At 30.7% G+C, this 22,126-nt stretch overlaps 1 long non-coding RNA gene across 2 annotated transcripts; it reads right to left on the bottom strand.

Annotated features, from left to right (window-relative positions):
• Positions 1–15,430: 15,430 nt before the first annotated feature.
• On the bottom strand, positions 15,431–21,655 carry LOC127719017 (uncharacterized). Of its 2 annotated transcripts, XR_007990102.1 has the most exons (6): positions 21,369–21,655; positions 19,464–19,633; positions 18,894–18,979; positions 18,372–18,464; positions 16,995–17,099; positions 15,431–16,259 (listed from the first exon to the last, which is right to left on the bottom strand). It is a non-coding gene; the product is annotated as an uncharacterized LOC127719017 (long non-coding RNA). The 2 variants fall into 2 exon arrangements; XR_007990103.1 differs by lacking the exon at positions 21,369–21,655 and having other exon boundaries at positions 19,464–19,687.
• Between the last annotated feature and the right edge of the window lie 471 nt (positions 21,656–22,126).

The raw sequence follows: 22,126 nt of genomic DNA, 5'->3' as shown, positions 1-22,126 counted from the left end.
GGCACTCTCAATTGATGCGAACAAAATTTTGTAGTCATTGTGGTCCAATATTGCTATCATTTGTTTTATACAATCCATCCTTACATACAAATATAACTGATTTACTATGCAACTATAAGATTTACATAAAAAAGGAGCAAATTAGGTCAGTTTTGGTTGATGTGGACAAGTAATTTTGTTATACGAGTCAGTCTGAGGTATGAAAACTACTGATATTTGTTTACGATTCAACATTTTGAATAAAGACAGGACATTTTGTCACTCTCAATTGATGCCAACAAAATTTTGTAGTCATTGTGGTCCAATATTGCTATCATTTGTTTTATACAATCCATCCTTACATACAAATATAACTGATTTACTATGCAACTATAAGATTTACATAAAAAAGGAGCAAATTAGGTCAGTTTTGGTTGATGCGGACAAGTAATTTTGTTATACGAGTCAGTCTGAGGTATGAAAACTACTGATATTTGTTTACGATTCAACATTTTGAATAAAAACAGGACATTTTGGCACTCTCAATTGATGCGAACAAAATTTTGTAGTCATTGTGGTCCAATATTGCTATCATTTGTTTTATACAATCCATCCTTACATACAAATATAACTGATTTACTATGCAACTATAAGATTTACATAAAAAAGGAGCAAATTAGGTCAGTTTTGGTTTATGCGGACAAGTAATTTTGTTATACGAGTCAGTCTGATGTATGAAAACTACAGATATTTGTTTACGATTCAACATCTTGAATAAAGACAGGACATTTTGGCTTTCTCAATTGATGCCAACAAAATTTTGTAGTCATTGTGGTCCAATATTGCTATCATTTGTTTTATACAATCCATCCTTACATACAAATATAACTGATTTACTATGCAACTATAAGATTTACATAAAAAAGGAGCAAATTAGGTCAGTTTTGGTTGATGCGGACAAGTAATTTTGTTATACGAGTCAGTCTGAGGTATGAAAACTACTGATATTTGTTTACGATTCAATATTTTGAATAAAAACAGGACGTTTTGGCACTCACAATTGATGCGAACAAAATTTTGTAGTCATTGTGGTCCAATATTGCTATCATTTGTTTTATACAATCCATCCTTACATAAAAATATAACTGATTTACTATGCAACTATAAGATTTACATAAAAAAGAGCAAATTAGGCCAGTTTTGGTTGATGCGGACAAGTAATTTTGTTATATGAGTCAGTCTGAGGTATGAAAACTACTGATATTTGTTTACGATTCAATATTTTGAATATAAACAGGACATTTTGGCTTTCTCAATTCATGCGAACAAAATTTTGTAGTCATTGTGGTCCAATATTGTTATCATTTGTTTTGTACAATCCATCCTTACATAAAAATATAACTGATTTACTATGAAACTATAAGGTTTACATAAAAAAGAGCAAATTTGGTCAGTTTTGGTTGATGCGGACAAGTAATATTGTTATACGAGTCAGTCTGAGGTATGAAAATTACTGATATTTGTTTACGATTCAATGTTTTGAATAAAGACAGGACATTTTGGCACTCTCAATTGATGCGAACAAAATTTTGCAGACATTGTGGTCCAATATTGCTATCATTTGTTTTATACAATCCGTCCTTACATAAAAATATAACTGATTTACTATGCAACTATAAGATTTACATAAAAAAGAGCAAATTAGGTCAGTTTTGGTTGATGCGGACAAGTAATTTTGTTATACGAGTCAGTCTGAGGTATAAAAACTACTGATATTTGTTCACGATTAGATATTTTGAATAAAAAGAGGACATGCTGGCACTATAAATTGATGCGAACCAAATTTTTTAGTTATTGTTTTCCAATATTGCTGTCATTTGTATTATACAATCCATACTTATATAAAAATATTACTGATTTAGTATGCGACTATAAGATTTACATTAAAAAGAGCAAATTAGGTCAGTTTTGGCTGATGCGGAAAAATAATTTTGTTATACGAGTCAGTTTGAGGTATGAAAACTACTGATATTTGTTTACCATTCAATATTTTGAATAAAAACAGGACATGCTGGCACTATAAATTGATTCGAACCAAATTTTTTAGTCATTATTTTCCAATATTGCTGTCATTTGTATTATACAGTCCCTCCTGACCTTAAAATATAACTGAATTACTGTCCGGCTATATATATTTACTTGATGAAGTGCAGATATGGTCATTTTTGGTTAATGAGGTCACTTAATTTTGTTAAACAAGTCATCCTGAGTCGGACAGTCTGAGATGTGAAAAATGCTAGATTTTGGTGATGATTTAATTATTTGAATAAAAGAAGGACATGCTTGAACTGTTTGTTTGTGCAGAAAAAAGAAATTTACTATGATCAATTTTCAAATAATTTAAGAGGTGTTATTACATTATTAATTAACTGTTAATGTCAATCGAAAAAAAACAGTTGCTCATTTAATTTTGATGTACTTTATCATTTGATATTTAAGGTCAGTGTTTCCCGGATACGATGACAATTTGCGTTAACGCGCGTTAACTACAAACAGTAAACGTGCGTTTACTTTTGACGAAATTAGAAGACGCGCCTTTTTCACGTTAACGCGGAAGTAAACGCGAAAGTAAACGCCCGTTTACTCTTTACAAAATTAGAAGACGCGCCGATTTTGCGTTAACGCGAAGGTAAACGCGAAAGTAAACGCCCGTTTACTTTTTATGTCTACTGAAATTTCCGAGTTAACGCACAGTTAACGCGGCGTTTACTTGAAGTGCACGCGAGTAAACGCCGCGTTAACTTTTTCCGCCCGTTTACATGTAATGCTTGGTCTGCACCTAACTGTATATATGTATAAATTGTCAAGTTTATTTGCTAATGGAAATCAAGCAATGTCAACCGAAATTGACACTATGAAGCTTTTTATGCAAGTGATCACAAGGATTGACTAATATTTTACAATATCTTAATGCTAAAAAATCATTGTTATCTTTTATCGTATTTATTTGAATGTTTTGTTCATCCAAAATATAGTTTATTCAAAATATTATAAGCTCGTTTAGTTAATGTCAGACCAAACCTAAAACATTTGGTGAAAATAGTTATAAGTCACTCATATCTTGAAACAAACAATATTGTTGAAACAAATTTCGGACTTCTTAAAGGAAATTTAGTAGCCATTCTTCAGATTCTGAAGAGTTGTGGTTGGAATGAAGGATTAACAAATAATTAATTTAATGAATTACTATTGGTTAGATATTTTTGATTAGGACATTGCTTACCAATTATACTTTTGAAATATTACCCAGAATGCATATGATTTTGAAAAATGAATTAGAGAGATGTCCCCCCTGCAAATCGAGGAGGGTGAATAACAGTTGTTTGCACTACATAATATATTGTTTATAACGTGAGAGTACCCAAATTGCACCTATGCTTACTATTAATTTTTGTCGAGCCTGCGACTTTTGTCGCAAAAGCGAGACATAGCGATCCTACATTCCGTTGTTGTTGGCGGCGGCGGCGGCATCCACAAATATTCATCCTATGGTTAAAGTTTTTAAAATTGTAATGACTTTCTTAAACTATCCTAGATTTGTACCAAACTTGGACAGAAGTTTGTTTATGATCAAAAGCTAGTATCTAGGAGGAAATTTTGTAAACATTAATTTACTGTTTTCCCGTATATTTATAAATGGACTTAGTTTTTTTTCCAGTTAGCATTACATACAGTCTTCAGTTAAAGTTTTTAAAACATTTATTAGATTCATAAACCATCCTGGATTTTTACCAAACTTTGACAGAAGCTTCTTACAATCACAAGATAGTATTTAGAGGAAAATATTTAATAATTTTTTCCTCATATTTGTTGAGCCTTCTACTAACAACAAAAGTAGGCGAGACACTGGGTTCCATGGAACCCTTACAAATTTTTTACGAAATGGATGCCTGTAATATATTTTATTTGCTCATTTATAAAGGTGACGTTTTGTGGACGTCTCATGGGGGCGTTTCCATATATTCTACTTTTTCCAGTGAAAACTCATTTGTTGATATCATACTGTGAATGTTTTGTGTATATCTACATATAAATAGTTATGTTGAAAGACGTGCATTATGTCTAATCATAATAATACAAGTTGTTTAGTCTCTGAAAACAAGTGTAATATTTCCGCTGCCTTTTGCTACATACAATGTAGGTGCAATTTGGGTACAGTGACGTTAGCTACAACATTAATGTTTGCATTTTTTTTTCACCAGTTTGAACCATACTTGAATAAATAACCTCTACTTTGTTTTAACTGTAACTGTTTATATAACTATCTTTTTAACTGACATGACAACAGTCACAATAAAGTAACGATATATTGACAGATTTTTACATCCTTATATGATCTTCAGATTTATCAAAAGAAGATATAATTTTAAAGCCTGACTGTACTAGGAGTAACAAAACTTTATAAGGGTGTTTCTTGTTTGCCATGTTTTATTTTCTAACAGAAATTAATTCTCCTAACATCTTAAATAAAAACTACATAGGTTTCATGGTTAAATACAATAGTTATAAAACTATCTTTATAACTGAAATAACAACAGCAAACAAAATCACTAATATTGTTTAACCTTATATCAGAAGTATTTCTTCTCTTATACAAATTTAGCTTATATATATAAAATGGATAAAAAATTAAAGAAATTATTTAAATTGTTTTTCTAATCAGTGGTAAACTATAAAGTATTACCTTCTGCTTGGAGCACACTCATTAAACAGAGCACACCCGGTTAGAGGGTAATACATTTTAAATAACATCCTTTGGAAATTAAACAAGTCATCAGGATAAACTTAAATACCTTAAAAATTCAATAAAAAAGTAAGACAAGAGTTTAAATAAAATATGGTTTTCTTTTTACCTGTAAAACACACCTGTACTGAGGCAAGTAAACCTTATTAAGGTGCTTGTATGCCATGTCTTTAAATTTTGACAAAACTGAAAAAAATCAACCATATTATTTACTGCAACTTTGGAAAAAAATCCTTTTTAGAAGGTTATCAAGACTTGCTATGGACGTTTTATAATATTAAATTTTCATTTCAAAAAATTACTAAGTTGCTATTATATATCATATAAAAAAAGGGTTACTGCATTATTAACTTAAGGTTGTATGGAAGTCTAAATTAAAATTGATAGAATTTTTTCATACTTTGCCAAAATATGGTATATGTTGTGATATGTTCAAAAAATGTAATAAAAATAATAGGTCCCAGGCATTTTCAAAAGCTACAGGTTGTGACAAAATGACACATTTTGTATGGATTATACAGTAAAAAACATCATTATGTGATTGGAAGCTATACTAAATGATAGAATTGTAAAATAAAATACAGGAAGATAGCTTTTATTCAAAGCTTTAATAATATCAAAAGAAAAGATAGGTCACCGTTTTTTTTTTGGCTAAAATATAAAATAGCAAAGTTCATGTAGATTCCTTCAGAAATGCACTATTTCGGAGTTATATCCCCTTAAAATGCTAATTTTAAAAACATTAAAAATCAAGCAAAATTAATCTTCTCTTGTAAAAATGTTTATATTTATAAGTTAAAATCTTATACATTTATTCTTTTATTGAAAATTCAAAGTAGTTATCTACATTCCTCATCAAATTTTGCTAATTTGATTGAAAATCTAGACCTTAGGTTCTCTGTTATTTACAATCCAAGATGGCGAAAGACACCCATACCACCTTAACTGATCTGACACTATGAAATTATACCAGACTTAAGTCTGTGTATAAAATTTTTCAGTAACCATAAAATATATCTGGATCATTCAAAAAGTTGTGAATACCATTTAAGATTTTTGAACAATGTTCGAAAGTTTTTGATGTACATAATGCAATGAACATGATCATGTATGAAAAATTCATTTCACTGAAAACTTATTTATTGATTTGTTGATACAACCATAAATCACTTCATGTGTATCTTGTTTTTTTTTTTATTTTGAAGGATATACATTGTACACATATATTATATAAGTGTTGATGATTATGGTGTCGATTATACTATTATTTATATGATATTTGTTGTGAAATTTTTGTTTTGGTTTCAATGTGAAATTTTTGTTTTATTGCTATATTAAATACATTTTTAATTCCAAATTGTTGTTTAAATTTCTAGCCAAAGGAAATACCTGTTGTTAAACATTGTTCCTAAATTGGTGAAATACCATATATAGATACAGAAATAGGTCAAGGTTGGTTAAAACCTGGTCGAGTAAGGTTCAGACTAGGTCGAGTATGGTTCAGACTATGTCGAGAATGGTTCAGACACGTATAAAATTGTTATATGTACTGGTTGAGTAAAGGTTAAATGCAAGTTCAGACTGTTTATAGATATAAGAAGATGTGGTATGAGTGCCAATGAGACAACTCTCCATCCAATTCAAGTCACAATTTGTAAAAGTAAACCACTATAGGTCAAAAAGTAAGGTCTTCAACACGGAACACACCGAGCAAGCTATAAAGGGCCCCAAAAATGACTAGTGTAAAACCATTTAAACGGGAAAACCAATGGTCTAATCTATATAATAAGGAGAAACACTCATTAACCACAGCAACAAACGACAACTACTGAACATCATATTCCTAACTTAGGACAGGTGCAAACAAATGCAGCGGGTTTAAATGTTTTAATAGGCACCAATCTTCACCCTTATCTGAAACAATAGTGTAACATCACAACAAAGAAAGACACACTATAAAATACCAATTGAAATGGCTTAATTCAATCAAAAGACATATTAACACTAGTGAACATACACTGAACGAATAAATTTGATCTATGATACAATGTAAATACAAAATCAATAAATTAAGGGGTGAATAAATGAAGGCAACAGTAGTATAATGCTGTGGGATGTGAACAATTTCAAAAAAGCAACAATAACCTTGAACAAAAAGCCGCTATATACAATATTATACAAAGGTAAATGAAAATAATTTTGTGGTAAGGTATACAGTTTAAATGGAGAATGGAAATATTTTTTTCAAAATAAATAATTTGGTTGTTCATAGTACGAAGAAGTGAGAATTTATAGTAATACCAAACACTTATCAAAGCTGATATATAGACGAGATATAACCCTTTATAAGTAAACATTAGATAACAAAAAAGCATTACAAATAGTATCAAAAGGTCAAATTAATAAAGAAAATACGATTTGAGAGTACTTGCAGTAACTGACAGCTAGTTAAAAGCCAAAAACAATCAATAATAAAGAACCATGCATCAGAGACTAAAATCAACTAAAACACATCCCAGGTATTTAGTATTTTAACGTCATGGACAGTCAAAGAAGACATGACTTGTGCAATGCCAAAAATAAATGTATCGACAGGCAGTAGGATAGTTAGGAGTTAACTTCTTTATAGAAAAAAATGAACGTGGATGTGTCTCTATACATTCCGTTTGAAAAACAAATTAGTTATGTTTTAATTTGCTGATGACAAAATCGATATTTGTGCCAATGTAAACTATATTCAAAGATTTAACTACAACATTGGTAAGACAACCTTTACTAATAAGTTTGTTTAAAGGTTCGATGAGTTAACACGGATCACATAGTGATTTCCGCGCTTTTAGTACAATATTGCTGTAAAATTTTAAGTTTTCTACAGGTACAGCCAAATTTACTAATCAAATCTTTGTATCTATGAAAGAATTTAGTAAAAGTTTTAAGTAATTTATGGTAACGAAATACCTGACTTAATAATTTACCAGTGATGCATTGATTACGTTCGTTAAAATCTATGACATCACTACACACACGGACTTAACGAACGAGTTGGGATATATAAACACCGAATGATGGAGCCAAAGGAACATCGCCGTCTAAAAAAGGAAAATTAACAATAGGGAATGAAAAATCGTCTCTTCTTTCGTAAATTTAAGTATGGAGTTTCCCTTTAGAAATTGAAATGTCTAAATCTAGAAAAGGACAATTACTACTGTGTATGGTAGATTTAGTTAAAAGTAATTTCTGTTGGGTAAATTTCGGTAGTATATTGAGAGAACTCTGGATTATTTACGAAAAAATATCATCAAGATAACGGTAGGTATTGTTGAATGTATCAACCAAATGTAACATTGACGTGTCTTACTGAGTTTGGTCATTAACTGAGATTCATAGCAATACAGGAATAAATCTGCTATTAAAGGGAAGTAGTTAGTGCCCATAGGAATACCTACTACCTGTCGATACACGTTATCGCCGAAACGTAAATATATGTTGTCCAGGAGAAAATTTAAAGCTTCAATCATATCTTCACATTTCCAGTAAGTGTATCTAGCATACTTTCCTTTTTCGTTACAGATAAAGGCTTTAAACGAGTTACAGCAAATACATTTGCAATGAGATTTTTCAAAAGACCATTTAATTAAATATGAAAACTTTTCTTGATAAGATTGTGTGGAAGTGTAGTGTAGAGATTTAAAAAATCATAACTGTCAACAGAATTAAAAGGACAATCAAAAGCATGTATTTTATCTAAAACCTCTAAAGAATTTTGAACACTCCAATAATAATTAATACCATTATTTTCATAAGCTTTATTACAAAAGTTAATAACAAGTTCTTTGATAGTAGTAAGGGAGGTAGTTAGAAGCACTGATAGATTAGTAGTAGAACACTTACAAAATGTACTAGATGCGCAGATGAAACGGAATTTAAATGTTTTTTTGTGCAATTTAGGTCACCAGTACATAGTAGAGACTTTCAAAAGTTCGGAAGAGGCTTTAAGCTGGGTAGTGGCAGTAACATGCTTGTTTACAATTTGTGGAGCGTACACGGACCTGAATGTAAAAGAATTGATAATTTCGTTTTGGAGAACTTCCGTGTAGGATATGCGTCACACCATCACTACATTAAGAATGGTTCAGACTACAGTTGAGTAATATTTAGTAAAATTCAGACCAATTCAGACTGGACGAGTAAAAAAAAGTACAGTCGAGTTCAGAAATAGGCCATTTCAGACTTTTACTGGTTTGTAGTGAATGTCTCTGTCATGTATATCGGTGACTTTCCTGACTGTATACGTTCATTCCCAATCATTTGACTGTATATATATAACTGTCTCTGGCATGTATATCAGTGACTTTCCTGTCTGCATACGGTCATCCTAACCATTTGATTGTATATGTATAGTTGTCTGTGTCATGTATATCGGTGACTTTCATGTCTGTATACGGTCATTCCCAAGTATTTGACTGTATATAAAATTGAGAATGGAAATGGGGAATGTGTCAAAGAGACAACAACCCGACCATAGAGCAGACAACAGCCGAAGTATAGTTATATATATGTACGTTGTCTCTGTCATGTATATCAATGAATTACCTGAATGCATACGGTCATTCCAAAGCATTTGACTGTATATGTATAGTTGTCTCTGTCATGTATGTTGGTGACTTTCCTGTATGCATACGGTCATTCTGAAATATTTGACTGTATATGTATAGTTGTCTGTGTCATGTTTATCAGTGACTTTCCTGTCTGCATACGGTCATTCCCAAGCATTTGACTGTATATGTATAGTAGTCCCTGTCATGTATATCAGTGACTTTCCTGTCTGCATACGGTCATTCTGAAATATTTGACTATATATGTATAGTTGTCTGTGTCATGTATATCAGTGACTTTCCTGTCTGCATACGGCCATTCCCAAGCATTTGACAGTATATGTATTTTTGTCTCTGTCATGTATATCAGTGACTTTCCTGTCTGCATACGGTCATTCTGAAATATTTGACTATATATGTATAGTTGTCTGTGTCATGTATATCAGTGACTTTCCTGTCTGCATACGGCCATTCCCAAGCATTTGACAGTATATGTATTTTTGTCTCTGTCATGTATATCAGTGACTGTCCTGTCTGTATACGGTCATCCCAACCATTTGACTGTATATGTAAAGTTGTTTCTGTCATGTATATCAGTGACTTTCCTGTCTGCACACGGTCATTCTGAAATATTTGCCTGTAAATTGATAATTGTACATGTATGCGTCATGCAAACTTTAATTTCGATCTATTTGATTGTATATAGAAATAAGAAGATGTGGTTTGAGTAAGAGACAACTCTCCGTCCAAGTCAAAATGTGTAAAAAGTAAACAATTATAGGTCAACGTACGGCCTTCAACATGAAACAATGGCTAACACCGAACAGCAAGCTATAAAGGCCCCCAAAATTACTAGTGTAAAACAATTCAAACAGGCAAACCAACGGTCGAATCTATATTAAAAATGAGAAACGAGAAACACTACAAACGACTACAAACGACAACCGCTGAACAGGTTCTTGATTTAGGAGAGGTGCAAACAAGTGCAGCGGTTTTAAAAGTTTTAACAGGCGCCACCCTTAGCAGTACCGTGCAACAGTAGTGTGACATTCAAAAAGTAAGACATACTTTCAAATATGTTGTGGGTCTGTCATGTTTATCGGGGACGATAAAGAGTTCCTTTTAATATACTCTCTGTATAACTTATTATCCTAATTATATTAATAACTTATAATCTTAATTATATTAATAACGTATAATATTAATACTATATTAATATATTCTCAATTCGCTTTATAATTTATAATCTAAACTCTGAATATTATATTAACAATGTTAAAGACCTGCATTTAATTTCATAGATGCATTCGGATAAAATTCATATATCACAAACTAGTCAAAACATTTACTAAATTTTATCATCGGTATAAGGACATCATTCGTAAATATAGCTCAACATGCAGACTTCTTATACGTTCAGGTATTTCACATCCAATTTTTTATGGAAATATTCTTTATAAAGCACAAAAATGTCAGTATTCACCTCTGAAGCTAACAAAACCTTTAAATAGACTTATTAAGAAGGGATATAGTTACGATACTGTTGTCAGGTCATTAAAGATTGCATATTTTGGCGTTAATATTGATTCACTTATAGGGTCTTTGCATCGGCACTAAACACATTTATTTAAAAACCAGTTGTTGGCATGACACGGGTTATGTTCTTCTCATATATGTTATGATGGTATGATACTAAACCCCTAACGGGAAGGATTGTGCCTGATATTCATATGATGAAGACATAATCTTTCAATCAGTTTAATTGAAGTCTGGAGCTGGCATGTCAGTTAACTGCTAGTAGTCTGTTGTTATTTATGTATCATTGTCATTTTGTTTATTTTCTTTGGTTACATCTTCTGACATCAGACTCGGACTTCTCTTGAACTGAATTTTAATGTGCGTTTTGTTATGCGTTTACTTTTCTACATTGGCTAGAGGTATAGGGGGAGGGTTGAGATCTCATAAACATGTTTAACCCCGCCGCATTTTTGCGCCTGTCCCAAGTCAGGAGCCTCTAGCCTTTGTTATTCTTGTATTATTTTTAATTTTAGTTTCTTGTGTACAATTTGGAGTTTAGTATGGCGTTCATTATCACTGAACTAGTATATATATTTGTTTAGGGGCCAGCTGAAGGACCCCTCCGGGTGCGGGAATTTCTCGCTGCATTGAAGACCTGTTGGTGACCTTCTGCTGTTGTCTGTTCTATTGTCGGGTTGTTGTCTCTTTGACACATTCCCCATTTTCATTCTCAATTTTATGTTTAGTTATATTTACCTTGTACATTGTTTACATTTATATATTGTATTATGAAAATAACAAACATTTTTCAGATACTATAGATCTTTTTTTTTTATTATAAATGTGTTTTAAATAAATTGTTTGATGCACAAATTATCGAAAAAAGCAATTAAATTCAAATATATAGTAATTGAATTATCCATCCAATGAAACTTAATGAAGAGAAGAAAACTCTTTAAGATAAGAAACGCATTCCTAAATATTATAAAGGTGGTTACTAACACTACAGGGAAATAACTCTGTAAAAGTCAACTTAAAGTTGTAAAAATGTTCTATTGTTAAGGAAATTTTAAGTTTCTCAATGATCAAAATTAGTGTTTTTTAAACTGGTAAATATCCAAAGAAATTAGTTTCGATAAAGTATGTGGTTCTTGAATTTTTTATATTTTTGTCAAAGGGTCAAGAGAAATATTTTGTTAAAATGTTATGAAAATTAAGCGAGCTGAACTAATTTAAGTCAAGGTGTTTTGTACCACCTAAAAAGGATAGTCGAAAATGTCTTGTTACCGCATCAGATGAAAAAGTAAAATCACAAAAATACTAAACTCCGAGGAAAATTCAAAATGGAAAGTCCTTATTCAAATGGCAAAATCAAAAGCTCAAACACATCAAACGAATGATAACAACTGTCATATTCCTGACTTGGTACAGGCATTTCCTTATGTAGAACATGGTGGATTGAACCTGGTTTTATAGCTAGCTAAACCTGTCACTTGTATGACAGTCGCATCAAATTCCATTATATTGACAACAATGCGTGAACAAAACAAACAGACATAATAAGTAAAAATGTCAAAATAGGGGTACAGCAGTCAACATTGTTATAATCTTAATCACTATAAAAACAAACAAATATGTAACAAAGAAGCACAACAAGGCATATATCAAATTTAACAACCTCATTTTGCTTTTTTTTTTAATGATTTTATTTTTTGAATGATCGTGAAACTATTTTTCTTTATTAAACTGGTTGTAGTATCATTCCAAGATGTCAGAAGAAAACAGTATAACATTTTTGAAATAATTTATTCAGCACAAATTAAACACAGAGTTTAAGACATACATGTAGATCAACAGATTCAGAATGTTAAAAACTATAAATAACACTTTATGAATTTCACGCATCTGACGCGCTTTTCTGGATTTAGCGTCATCAGGAACGCTCAAAGCTAAATATTAGAAAGCCAATAACAATCGGAAATTATTCTTACTTTATTCTCATTTTCCTTGAAGACTAAGATATACAACTTGGTGTACCCAACTAGATCCTTTAATTTTCTTTCAAACATTTGATTAGCAAACCGTCACGTTTTGTTACCTGTTAATACCATGTTTAACTTGCAATCTATACAGTTAACCAGAAATGTTACTTATGTGAAGTAGTTAAGTAATTACATATAATGTTTTATATCCTTTATTTTTTTTTCTTTTGTTTGTTGGTTTGTTTGACCGGCTCAGTTGTTATCACCATTTCATTCTTTGTAATATTATACTGTTTAATCATACATGACTGAGTTCTGTGTTCTGTGATTAGGGAAAATTTTTGATGAAATAATAATTCTGATTCTTATGAGTGCATTTTTTATCAATTCGTTGACTTCAATGTATAAATAAGGCTCTAACAATGTTGTACTAGGTTGAACTTAGGTTAAGAAGACTACAGGAGACCTTCAAAAACACGGATACCTGTTGATCGATGTTCAAATGTCATAAATTAAACTAGAAAAGACATTCCATCCAATACAACAATTAAACACCAAGGGAATCGCATGAACTTGCAGGTGGAAAAAAGGTCCGCTGATGTAGGACCTCAGGTAATAGGTGCCCCCAGGTAACCGGGGGAACTTGTCATCGATTAATTCGCACGAAAATATAGTTCCCTATTTGGATCGATCTTAATACCAACTTTAAATGTGAACAAAATACCAAAGATGTTAACCAACTTGCACGGTCACTGCATGAAAATATTAATTTAAGGTATCAATAAACTACTTGAAAATCAGTCGTAATTTCCGAGTTGATTTTTTTTCTGGTAGTTTATAGTTCAAGTAAACGCAATGTTTAATAGTAGTTTACAAATAGTTTACTTGACGCAGTAAGTTCATGAATTGACACCTGATTTACTGTCCAGTAATTTTCGAATTTAACCAAGTTTAATATACATACAACATCAAATTTAATGTAGAGAAAATCTGTATAACATAATTTACTACAAATTAAAGTCAATAATATTCCAAACAGTAAGCTGTTTACTGTGGTTTTAAATCTGATTCAACATCGAGTTACAATTTTAATACAACGATAAACTTTCATTTAATGCAAATTGAAATCAAATTCAACTTCAAGTTTAAAGATTTAATGTGTGAAATAACTTGATTTACTTCAAATTTAAACTCATTTTGACTCCATTTACTATCGAAAATCTTTGTAATCTCCGTGTTTGGTGCACCAAATATACGCCAATTGACCTGCAAATTCACGACAGAAAACAGTATATACATGTATTTGCAGCTTTCATCCACATATGACCAGTAACAGTTCTTACAATCGAACCCTATTATAATGCAGGATATATTTGTGTATACAAACATACTTCAGTATAACAAACAAAGCCATAATTGTACACCCTAAGTTGCCACAACCCATAATTCGAATTAAACACTAATGATTGCCTCAAAATATAAGATATTACAGTGAGAGGAGCAACTGAAAATTCATAAAAAAAGCTGCCCGTAATGGAGATCTAGACTATGGCGAAATCCTGAATAAAAAAAAAACCAATTATCTAGAATCTTAGCTAAATTTATTCATTATTTTGAATTTACAAATACATGACAAATTAAAGTACTAACATTCCGTTCTATAATAATTTAAAAAAAAAACATCTACATACATAACAAAATTATAAAACTCTAATTTTGTGCATTTTTGTTTGTTTTTGCTAAAGCTGTTTTTAAGGAACAAAAACATACCAACTTCATGATGTAAAAGGACTGAGTATTTAAATATAATAAGCAGTAACATATTTGCAGAATCCTTTTTCTTGTGGTTGTTTTGATTGTCTTACCTAATTACAACTAACAACTATTTTAATAGAAAGAGTTATTTCCCTTTGAATACAAAGATTCGAGCTGAATAATAAAATCCAACGTAATTTGGAGGGTTTAACAAGCACCCAATTATATACAACCCCTTTCTTATTAAAATAAAAAAATCAAGATCTTAATACTTATTTTTAATAAGAATATTAATAATTATAAACGTGTTAACCTTTAAGCTAAAAAAAAAAACAACAAATTTCTTCAATTTTTAAAGATACGAAAAATATTCTTATTTTAACAAGAGTTGTTTCCCTTTCATTGTTTACTGTTTAATCAATTGAAGAAAACATGTCTATATGTTTTATCAGTGCAATTAATTTCAAAATATATATTTGATTATGCTCGCGTGGACATCAATATAATATAAAAAAATACACAATGAAGAGCTTCACCACTAAAACAAGGATTTTAAATGTAAAACCAACTGTTGTATACATGCATTGTATGATTGCTTACATCAGGGTACCAGATAAAATTTACTGCTATCTAGCTTTTTCTTGTTTATATTGTATGATTACGCACAAAAGAAATATTTAAAACATTGAAATTTAATATATACCAAGTTTCTTACTATTTCGAAGAATTACCGTTTTGTCTTCTTTTTTTTTACTACTATGTGCAAAAAATACACTGCTTATTTTCTCGGTATCCCTTCCATATTAAAAAAAAACAAGATTTTCCTTCTTAAAATGAAGATTCTATAAAAAAATATTTTTTTAACATTTATTTTCCGTGATGCTAGGTTACAAATCAAAAAAGTTATTATATTTTGTTTTGCCAATGAAATGTACATTGTTCGTGTTATTTTTAAATAGTTTTGCTCATTACGACAATACTGTTGTTTCAAGAAGCACTTTTCTTTACTATTTTTTATTAAAAACGTTCTCCTTCGAACCGCTTGTTGTTGTTGAAGACGGTATGTTGACATCCGACATGAAGATGTATTTTTTCTCTTTCTGTTCGCATCTATTTGATTTCGTGATGACTGAAATATGTTAATATAAGAATAGAACGATATATCAGATTTTTTGTTATTTTAGTTTGGGACAAATAATTGTGTAAAAATCAGTATTAACAATTACATGTAGCATTTACTTTGGTCGGTAAAACTTGCATACTTAAAACGTTAAAACGAATAAAGTTTAATCACTGACATTATTTTTCAACTATTTAAACACCCATTCATGTCCTGGCACGACTTCTGGTTTTATCCTTGAGGAAACTGCCCCAATCTTTCGTTTATGGTGCTGCCGTCTGCTTCTCTTGGTTAGTTGACCATCATGTTTTTGGCCTAGTTTTTTTACTAATTTATCAACATCGTCAGACCTCCAAGGCAGAGGTCTGACGATAAACGATCCTTCGTCTTATGAATCTGTTTGTTCATAAGACATGTTCTGCACCACTGCTTTTCGAGCCCTTTTCTTTTTGTTCCTCTGGTATACTGGACTTTTACTTTTAGGGCCTTTTTCTGTTGTTTAATTTCTAAAAAATAGAGAATAAAGCCCAAATCAAAATTCCTTGAATTTCATTTTGAATACATACGAATAGATTCCATATATGCCGTAATAACACTCTTTCAATAAAGATATTATTATCATTATTATTATTATTATTATTCTTATTATTATTATTATTATTATTATAACCTCAGCAAAAAGCAGTCTGTAAAAACAATACTAGTGATTACTGTGACAGAATGCATGCTGTATATTATTTATGAATATAATATAATCCAACAGAACACTCAATTCCTAGCATTTAATTTCTCTATCTCTCTCTCTCTCTCTTGAAAAGCCCGGCCGGCGAGAGAGGGAGAGAGAAATTCTACCGCTACATCAAGTGAAGGCCTGCCGAGCTTTTTGAGCATTGAAAATTCAACTGTCGAGAGTGGAGAAATATTATATTGCATGAGATTCGGTGTTGGATTCTGTTTCTATTTTGATTTTTAGACGGTAGTAGACAAACTTTTTCACTGATCTGCAAAATGAGGTATATATATATATGTGACGTCGTAAGATATGGTCACCTTTTTCCTTTTTTTATTGTAGCGTCACAAAAGGAATTTAGTGAAAAGCAAAAAGAAAATGAAGTTAAAAGGGGGTTCCCTGTTTAGAGTGATATAAGTATATAATATTAAATAAAACTCCCGTCTAAATCCGCTTCTTATGTTGACTGTAATATCTGAATTGTTCACCATAATAAAAAATCAGTTATTACTCATCTGGCTGTACACAGCCATTTTCTTGTTATGTTCTTCTGGTTTACCAGTTTCGTCTCTTCGTTTCTTTGCTTTGAACGATTCAAAATTTGTCTTTATCCCTTCTACAAAGAAAAATCTACTTAAGGCAATTTAAAAGAAATATGTTTTTAACATACAATTGCTTGTCCCCATTTGAGACTAAACAGTGTCACTTGGTTAGTCCATGGTAGAATGTTTTGATGTGATATGATCGAAATCAAAATAGATCTATTAAAGTTATATGATAGTATGCATTTGCTAGTAAGTGATCCATTAACATAAAACTTATTTATAATATGGAAATTATATGGCGTTTCAAAATATTACTGAAAGTGTCTGCTTATATGCCCGTGCAAATGCGTAAATAAAGTAATAATATAAGGAAAGAAATAATATGTATATTTATTTTTCAAAATCATGAGTAAGAAAAGGAGTCCAAATTTTACGTCGCAGGAGATTCAAAAAGTTTGAATGCAAAATGGAGAAGAATAAATCTAAATATTTTGCCGACTGAGCAACACAACTATTATTTTTATTGTAATGAACATTGTACATGAAATTATATATGAAAAGTAATTAGAATTCTAGTTGATAATCATAAGACCATCATAAGTCATGTCGCGAGCTAGTGTCTTACGTTTACGACAAAAGTTATGATATATCGTAACTTGGGACACTTACGAAAACATATCTTACGACTATGACATGTCCTAAGACCACCATAAGACATGTCTTAGTCATATATAAGATACTTTCGAAAAACAGGCCCCTGGTTATGGGGTTACTCATTTCAACACTTGGTCCGAAATCATATAAAGTGAATTCAATGGTAATTTGGAACGTCATGTTTCGAAATAAAAAGAGGTAAGATACAGGTGTGTAGCAACAAGGGATCGACCATGTGATTTCAAAGAGGGGGGGGGGTATGGTTATTTCCTAAAAAAATAATCTGATACCAGATTTCCCCCATACCTTATAGTGTTAAATTTTGCAAAAAATATGTTCGCGCTTTGGGCGAAAATAAAATTCTGTCTCAGACAAAAAACCATACCCCCTTCCCCCCTTAAAGTTAAATGGTTGCTCCCTAAAACAGCACAACAAAAATACCCTCTTGTAAAAAAAAAAGCCGACAGTATCAATGTAATGTTAACATAAGCTAGGATTTATTCAGTAACGTAACACTCTTTTCCAAAATAAAAAAAGTATCAACTGAATTTGACTACTTTTAACTTTTTAGATGTCATTCTTAATATGACAGTTAAAGATGCCTTCTAGGCTAAGCTAAAGCAGAACTGCAATTTCGACTATTTTGTTTTTGGGGTTTGGGGGGGGGAGGGGGAGCTGGGGCTACAAACCTCTAACAACACCCTCCACTTCATCAGGATATTGGGCCTTTTACAAATTCTATGATGAATCCAGACTTCTCTTTGTTCTCTGCAGAATTACATCTGAAAAAAAGTAATTTAAAAAATAATCTTACTGTAAATCAAAGCTTCCTTAAATAAGAGTGTAACAAATGTCGGTAAAATCATCAATTTGTTTGAATCTGAATAGAACTATGATTACCAATTACACATATATATCCTGCAAACTTTTCACTTGAATTGACCCAAAAGCTGTGTACAAAATTAAGATTTATACTCGAATAAGTAGAATTTCATAATTAATGATTCAAAATAGATAATTTATATGATCAAAATTAAATCTGTTTCAATGTCGTAAATCACAAGTAATCGAGCATTTTTCCTAAAACCGTATCGTTTAATGATGAATGTGGACATACATTACATATTAAATTAAATTGGTTTGAATAACAAACCATGATATTTTTTCAATTTCCAAGGAAACTTTTAAATCATTTAATTTCATATACATACTTTAAAATACTGCCAGTTTCGTTCTTTATTCTCCAGATGAAATCCTTTTCAGTAATACCCTGCTGATAACCATCCCTTCTTGATTGCTGAAAGGAAAAAGATACGCTCTTAAGCATTTAAATTGCATGCATCAAGAACAAATGAGAACTGAAATTATATAATTATATGTGTAGAAAGTCGAAAACATAAAATATATATACATGTACATTCTTAACTTCACGACTTCATTACGTTCTAATTAAAACACGACAACATGTAATCAAAGTGTGTAAAATTTTGCAATATTTATACAATTAAAACACAAAATGTAAGTGTGCAATATGTATTCGAATCTTGTGATGACCACAATTACTTCTTAGTACATAGTCCGAAAAAAAAATTGTAATCCGTGAAAAAAGGAAATAAATGACATTTTGCTAAGTATTGAATTTTTAGGTTCGCAAACTTAGTGAATATTGTTATGATACAATACATAAAAATGAAAATTGTATAAACTATCCCCTACAACATGTACATTATGCAATATTTTGAAAAGGTTAATTAAAAGTTGAACAATGAATAATTACTTACTGCAATTTGTGCAGGGACGTTAATCTTTTGGCTTTGCTTTTTTCGTTCATTTGTTTTTGATTGTAGTATTTGAATCATAATATCCACTTTCTTTTCAACATTAATTTGTTTTTCTTGCACTTTTACCAGTTGCCTTTTCATTTAGATGACTTCTTTGTTAAAGTGTCAATCTAAAAATAACAATTATAACTAAACCATTTTAAATACATGAATTACAAAACTCAATGAAGTTCATCATTTTTAAATAAACCAAAAGACTATTAAATCAATCCGTCATTCAGAATATATATGTACCTAAAAAATTTGGTGAAAATATCATATAAGATATGCTGATTAGATAGGACATAATAAATAATTTTCCTTATCCATAATTAATCATTATAGTACTTATTATTCAAAACCTTAAATGCTTTTTTATTTATTCATTAATTGATAGAAGCAGTATTTCACCATAATATAAGACAAAGTATATCTATATGTCAATTGTCCGACTCAGAGGCGCTTTCATTTTTCTTTAATCTGATAGCTTAAACTATTTCTAAGCGTACAGGACAAGTTGTAAAAGAGATTTCGTTTCTTTTTATCTTCGTGGGGAATTATTTTCTGAGCAGATTCAATTACCAGGAATGCTTCATCACATCTTATATGAATGAAGTAGATAGATAAATACTTTCATTCACTATATATAATTGATTTGTCCAGATTTCAAATATCAGTATTGTTAATTTGAATTTAGTTGCAAAACGAATTAATGACCATTTTATCCTGTATTTTTGCACACCGTTGGTTTCGAAATCAGGCAGTGGTTGAAACCTATGAAGATATGAAAACTTAGGAAAAAAATATACAGGAATATCGTTAACCAAAAACAAAATGAGTATTAAAGCTATGTATCTTTTGGGTACAAACAATAGATCCAATTTGGTTAATGATGTCTTGCTGTGTGCAATTTCATTTTCAAAACATTCGCCTTTGGTTTTCTTTTGGCCGTTTTATTCAAACAATTCTATTTAAGCAGACGTGCAGACACATCATCTAGCTATTAGCTGAGGTAACTGCCATAAAACTAATATTAGTTACATTTGCAACAATTCTCGACTTGATATACAAATGTATACGATTACGAAAGTTTTATTTTGATTCGGTTATTTTAACTTTAATAAACATTTACTAAAGCAATTATGTGACAGTCATTGTATTGATATATACAGCTTTAATAATAAAGGGCTTTAATGATAAATGCGGCATCACTTTTAAAGAAAACGACGTTATAAATTGCTAGTACTTAAAACAAAAGATACACGAAAGAATATTTGTCCCGGAAATGTGAAAAAAATGTTTGAACCTTTAAAGGAAAAAGTTTTTTACACACAAAAACATCTTGTTTTTAAATATTTTTTTCAATGTGTGTTATGATTGTCACTTGTCTAACACTGTTCTAACAAAAACCCTTGGTACTTGGGAACAGGACACTTTTGTTTTAGACCTCCCCTTTTTTCTGTAATTTGTTATATTTTTGGTTTTCTTATACTTTCATTTTTTTTTCTCGCGTTTTTCTGTTTCATATGAACATAAATATACTAGAAATAACTTGTATTTGCAATTTTATATCAGTTCTAAATTAAACTTGGAATTGATAGATAATAGCAAATACAAGTTATTTCTAGTATATTTATGTTCATGTAATACAAAAAAAATGCGAAAATAATTGAAATGAACAGAAAACAAAAAATAACAAATTTTAGGAAAAAAGGGGGCGGGCTAAAAAAAAGTGTCCTGTCCCCAAGTACATTTGACAAAAACGTATCCTTTGTAAGCAGACAGATAGACAAAATTAAATCATAACATATTACATTTAAGAAACACTTAATTGTTGGAATTTTCATCGATTTTTTAAAGTTTTACCTTGTTTGCTGATGCTGTAGTCTGTTCTTTTCTTGATATACTCTCTGTGACAGGAGTAGTTGACCTGCTAGAACGAACTTCTCCAGATAAAGGTGTTCTAAGGAAAGTCGGAATGATTGTCCTGCTGGAACATAGTGTACTTGCCAAATTGGTTGGGGTATTAGAATAACTTCGAATTCACGGTGTACTAGAACGACTGACTGTTACTCTACTGCATTCCAAAACACTCATGGACTCATCGGGTATATCCTCTGGCCCGCCACATGCTCCTGCCATATTATCACTGGTTGTTGTTGTTTCCCCTTTCTGACTTTTGCTGCTGTATTCATCTTCGCCAGATGAATAGTAACGTAGATGAAGGCTTTCTTTCATCTTCCATAGACACGTATATATGTATCAGAAAAAACATCATGAAAAACTACCTATCAGATTTATACAAGTTGCTTTCTTTAAAATAAAAAAAGCAACACGTGAACCCGAGACCACTGACTGGTCACCAAATATTTTTTGCTGAATTTATTTTTGCTTTTGATTTGAAATAAATGACAGTTGATAGAATGAGGTAATAAAAAAAAATTAAATTACCTTTATTGAAAATATGTTATTGTGTGTAGATTCGTGCACAAGTCAATTAAAATCATTGCTGGATTTTAGTTGTAAATAGAAAATTGTATACAATTATCATTTTAAACTACCTTTTAAGGCTTGACTATTTTATTTATTACTTGGGAGTGTACATCATTATTTCTCCGTTTTTT

The sequence above is a fragment of the Mytilus californianus genome, unplaced genomic scaffold (genome assembly GCF_021869535.1).
Source record: "Mytilus californianus isolate M0D057914Y unplaced genomic scaffold, xbMytCali1.0.p SCAF_10, whole genome shotgun sequence".
Lineage (NCBI taxonomy): Eukaryota > Metazoa > Mollusca > Bivalvia > Mytilida > Mytilidae > Mytilus > Mytilus californianus.
Note: the sequence above shows the minus strand (reverse complement) of the source record. Positions and strands in the feature narration are given on the sequence as shown.